The 5,307-nt window shown below is 53.7% G+C and overlaps 3 non-coding genes across 3 annotated transcripts in view; all 3 read right to left on the bottom strand.

Moving 5' to 3' along the window:
- The window catches only part of LOC123500623, a 4,846-nt gene extending 3,196 nt beyond the window's left edge, over nucleotides 1-1,650 (bottom strand). Inside the window, exon 1 of the ribosomal RNA XR_006673410.1 lies at nucleotides 1-1,650. This exon is cut by the window's left edge and continues 3,196 nt beyond it. This is a non-coding gene — a ribosomal RNA (large subunit ribosomal RNA).
- Nucleotides 1,651-2,297: 647 nt separating this feature from the next.
- Nucleotides 2,298-2,457, bottom strand: LOC123500621. The gene has a single exon (XR_006673408.1). It is a non-coding gene; the product is annotated as a 5.8S ribosomal RNA (ribosomal RNA).
- A 555-nt stretch (nucleotides 2,458-3,012) lies between these two features.
- On the bottom strand, nucleotides 3,013-4,888 carry LOC123500622. The gene has a single exon (XR_006673409.1). It is a non-coding gene; the product is annotated as a small subunit ribosomal RNA (ribosomal RNA).
- Nucleotides 4,889-5,307: the final 419 nt, after the last annotated feature.

The following is a 5,307-nucleotide window of genomic DNA, read 5'->3' as shown; positions in this document are numbered from 1 at the left end:
GACGTTTGGTTCATCCCACAGCGCCAGTTCTGCTTACCAAAATGGCCCACTAGATACTCAGATTAGTCGCCGAAGCTTCAGCATTCAAGCAAGCTCGGCATCTCACCCATTTAAAGTTTGAGAATAGGTTGAGGACGTTTCGTCCCCAAGACCTCTAATCATTCGCTTTACCGGATGAAACTCCTCCGTTTCCACGAGTACCAGCTATCCTGAGGGAAACTTCGGAGGGAACCAGCTACTAGATGGTTCGATTAGTCTTTCGCCCCTATACCCAGCTCTGACAATCGATTTGCACGTCAGAATTGCTACGGACCTCCACCAGAGTTTCCTCTGGCTTCATCCTGGCCAGGCATAGTTCACCATCTTTCGGGTCCCAACATGTCTGCTCATGGTACTTGCCGACAGCACGCGCGCTAGGCCACTCCGGACAGAGCAGGATCGGAAGGCGCCACCGCGCCGGACGAGCCGAGAAGAAGCCCCGAGAGGCCCCGCCCAAAGCCCGCCCAGACACGCGGCACGCCAGCCGAGAGCCCAAGCAAAGCCGATGAGGTCAACAACAGATTCGCGCGACAGCGTCGAATGACAAGTCCCGGGCCTGCGCCCCTGCGTACAGGCGAGCAAGCTCGGACCAACGAGCGCACCGCGCCACCCACGGGACCGACGGCGGACGGAGGAAAGGGACTCACTCCGCCCTTGAACCGCCACAGGGCCCCGCTTTGGTATGGCGTGAACGCGGCGGCATCGCCCGGTCAGGGATCGGCCCCGGCACGCGCCTCCGAAGAGACACGCGCCTTTCACTTTCATTGCGCCTTTGGGTTTAGTGCGCCCAATGACTCGCACACATGTTAGACTCCTTGGTCCGTGTTTCAAGACGGGTCGGGTGGGTCACCGACCTTTGCACGCCGCGAGAGGAAGCTTGCGCCGCCCTCTGCTGCACGACCGTCGCAGGGCAGCCAGGACACCGGAGGTTTCCCCCTTCGAAGGCGCAACGAGGCGCACAACGTCGGGGTACCAGTCCGCCCGGGCCTTCGACGTCCCCAGCAACGGGTCGCGGCGACCTACATCACGAGGGGAAATACGCCCGCCGGCGCCGGCTCGAGTGCGGGCACGCCCAGATTTCCTGGGTCGCATCTGCGAATCCCGCACCCGGCCGACCTGGGCCGACGAGCTGAATCCCTCGGTTCGACCTTCGAGGTCCCACCCGTTTGGCTCTTAACGGTTTCACGTACTCTTGAACTCTCTCTTCAAAGTTCTTTTCAACTTTCCCTCACGGTACTTGTTCGCTATCGGTCTCGTGGTCATATTTAGCCTTAGATGGAGTTTACCACCTGCTTAGGGCTGCATTATCAAGCAACCCGACTCTACGGAGAGGCCCTTTCCGACAATCTCTCGTGTACCCTCGCGGGCGCCGCCACACGGGCCTGTCACCCTCCACGGGCAGTGGCCGCTTTCAAGCATAACTTAGGCGGTGAGAGACTGCGTGCCGGACCCTCCGAAACGCAACACCCTGGCGCCGGGTCACGACGCCAGGTTATGCGCTGGGCTCTTCCCGGTTCAGTCGCCCTTACTAAGGGAATCCCTGTTGGTTTCTTTTCCTCCGCTTATTAATATGCTTAAATTTGGCGGGTACTCTACCCTAACACGAGGTCGACATTGGAGCCGCACCGTCAAGCCGCTCATTCAAGCTTTTCACAGTGCTTTTACAACTTTGTCTCTCTCGTCGGCCGACAGCAGGGGAAAGAAGCGATACGCGTACTCTAACCCCGTAGTCGACGCGACAAGATTCGAAAAAGTTTGGCTCCACTCAACGTTCTCGATCCCTTCCTTCCAGCTTTATAGAGTAGGTGCGAGCCGCAGTACAGAACAAACAGTCCGACCCGGTCGCCCTCCTCAACCAGCTTTAATCATAGGAGGTTGGGAGCCGAGACCGCAGGCAAAACTCGTAATGAGCTAGCTAGCTAGTTCATCCGAGTAATGCCAAGTCATCGGCACGTGACAGCAACACGCACACGCGTTGCGCCATCGATGCCTTAGGTCTTAAGGGAACGCCACAAAGGCGAAAACTCCCCAATGCGGTCAAAGCCAGACCAACGCAAGCACTCTGAAAGATGCCATGATGCATCTCACCCACGGGACCGCTTCCGTTAGGATTTGGTCCCGCTTTATAAGGGTGCCCCATTTCATTGTACTACAAACGCGCGTGAGGGTGTGAAGCCCTTTCGGCGCGAATGTGGTTTGAAAGAGTAGTAGTAGTAACTTGCGCGGCTGGACAATGCCGATGCATGTGATATGATATCCGACCCTCGTGTAGGAGTGACGGCAGCACATGAGAGTGCCGCCGCCGCAATGTGCGTTCGACTTGTCGATGTATCTGGTATTCTTGCGATTCACATACCGACACGCAGCTTGCTGCGGTCTTCATCGACCCACGAGCCGAGTGATCCACCGTTAAGAGTTGTGATAGTATGTTTGGAATTACGTCGGAACTAGGCCGACTCTTTATCAGACTTCCACTGCCTCTGCCTCAGGAGACTTGTGGGAAGACGTAGTGATCTGGGTTTTAAATGGGTAGTAGTAGTATTGAGTACACGGGTAGTGTACGGTTTAATGATACCCACTGGGGACGACCGAACGCAGCATGTGAGCAGCTAGCAGTCAGTGCTGCCGCAGTCACTCACTTCTGCGCTCCATCGCCATGGTATCCCAGGGGTAATAAGGTAGTAAGTTCAGCATACGTAGTAGTAGTATAGTAGGTGTTGGTCTACCGCTCAAACAATCCTTGCACGAAGGAAAGTTAGAGTGGAGAAAAGATTTTGTTGGGTTGTCAAACAGGGAAGGAGGCCCTGTTGACAGGCAAGGGAGGCCCCTACTACTTGTTGTACTCCTGCGGACGGTGGCACACGGCCATTATCCCCGCAGGAGCTGCTGACTGATTGATTGATTAGGCCAAACCCCGCCACCCTGGTGCGAGCTTTTTAACTTTTAGTTGCGTTCCTTTCAGAAACGTCACGATAATGATCCTTCCGCAGGTTCACCTACGGAAACCTTGTTACGACTTTTACTTCCTCTAAATGATCAAGTTTGGACATCTTTCCGTCAGCTCGAGGCGCCGAGAGCCCGGCGGCAGTAATACCGCGCGGGCCTGGCATCCAAGAGCGCCAGTCCGAAGGCCTCACTAAATCATTCAATCGGTAGTAGCGACGGGCGGTGTGTACAAAGGGCAGGGACGTAATCAACGCAAGCTCATGACTTGCGCTTACTGGGAATTCCTCGTTCATGGGAGACAATTGCAAACCCCAATCCCTATCATGAAAGGATTTCAACGGGTTACCCGCTCCTCTCGGAGGGGGAGGACACGTTGATCCCTTCAGTGTAGCGCGCGTGCGGCCCAGAACATCTAAGGGCATCACAGACCTGTTATTGCTCAATCTCGTGCGGCTAGAATTGCCGCTTATCCCTCTAAGAAGAAGCTGCGAACTGGACACCAATTGCTGGAGATCCGTCGACTAGTTAGTAGGCCAGAGTCTCGTTCGTTATCGGAATTAACCAGACAAATCGCTCCACCAACTAAGAACGGCCATGCACCACCACCCACCGAATCGAGAAAGAGCTCTCAATCTGTCAATCCTTCCGGTGTCTGGGCCTGGTGAGGTTCCCCGTGTTGAGTCAAATTAAGCCGCAGGCTCCACTCCTGGTGGTGCCCTTCCGTCAATTCCTTTAAGTTTCAGCTTTGCAACCATACTTCCCCCGGAACCCAAAGACTTTGGTTTCCCGGAAGCTGCCCGCCGGGTCATGGGAATAACGCCGGCGGATCGCTGGTCAGCATCGTTTATGGTTAGAACTAGGGCGGTATCTGATCGCCTTCGAACCTCTAACTTTCGTTCTTGATTAATGAAAACATCCTTGGCAAATGCTTTCGCAGTAGTTCGTCTTGCGACGGTCCAAGAATTTCACCTCTAGCGTCGCAATACGAATGCCCCGCCTGTTCCTATTAGTCATTACCTCGGGTTCAGAAAACCAACAAAATAGAACCGAGGTCCTATTCCATTATTCCATGCATAGGCATTCAGGCCGTCAATGTAGCCTGCTTTGAGCACTCTAATTTTTTCAAAGTAAACTCTGCCGGCCACGCGGGACACTCGATGAAGAGCACCCCGTGCGAGCCAGCGGGCGGTTAAAAACTGTTCGGAGCGTGACAGTGTGCACCGGGCGGTGAACCGTCAGTCCAGAACTGAAATCCAACTACGAGCTTTTTAACCGCAACAACTTTAATATACGCTATTGGAGCTGGAATTACCGCGGCTGCTGGCACCAGACTTGCCCTCCAATAGATCCTCGTTAAAGGATTTAAAGTGTACTCATTCCGATTGCGAGGCCTCGGATGAGTCTCGCATCGTTATTTTTCGTCACTACCTCCCCGTGCCGGGAGTGGGTAATTTGCGTGCCTGCTGCCTTCCTTAGATGTGGTAGCCGTTTCTCAGGCTCCCTCTCCGGAATCGAACCCTGATTCCCCGTTACCTGTTATAGCCATTGTAGGCGTATAACCTACAATCGAAAGCTGATAAGGCAGACACTTGAAAGAGGCGGCGCCGGTGCGGAGACCGTGCGCTCAGCTCAAAGTTATTCAGATTCAACACAATGGGGTGACGGACCGAGGCCCGACCGGTTTTGAACTAATAAAAGCGCTCTTCCCTTGCGGTCAGAGACGTGGTGCATGTATTAGCTCTAGAATTACCACAGTTATCCAAGTAAGTGTGGGTACAGATCCAATGAATCATAGCTGATTTAATGAGCCATTCGCGGTTTCGCCTTAACTCGGCTTGTACTTAGACATGCATGGCTTAATCTTTGAGACAAGCATATGACTACTGGCAGGATCAACCAGGTAGCAAAATGTGATGATGAAGGCACTCGTAGTGTAGAGTCGCACATCAAACATCAAACCCCTCCTCCTTCTCAATACTCCAGAGCAGCTCTACTGCTGCCCTCCATACACGTCAAGGCGTGTATGCTTGATTGACACTTGCCCTCTTTATTTCTCTCTCTCTCTCTGTCACACCTTGCTTGTTTCTTTCTCTCTCTCTCTCGAGTTTTACTCTCTCGCATCATGGGGTGAAGGAAGTCTCACTAACACCCTCAGCTTAATAAGTAGTAAACTCTTGTAATAATAGTAGGGAAGGTAAACGCCCGACACTGTGTCGCGACGCTCCCTTTGCATCATAACAGCAGCACCTGGGTGGGGTTGCCAAGCCCACCCACAATAGGCTCCACCACCACCCTAATGAGGAATTGACGGAAGGTGCTTAA

This window comes from Portunus trituberculatus, unplaced genomic scaffold, assembly GCF_017591435.1.
Source record: "Portunus trituberculatus isolate SZX2019 unplaced genomic scaffold, ASM1759143v1 PGA_scaffold_451__1_contigs__length_10946, whole genome shotgun sequence".
Classification (NCBI taxonomy): Eukaryota; Metazoa; Arthropoda; class Malacostraca; order Decapoda; family Portunidae; genus Portunus; species Portunus trituberculatus.
Note: the sequence above shows the minus strand (reverse complement) of the source record. Positions and strands in the feature narration are given on the sequence as shown.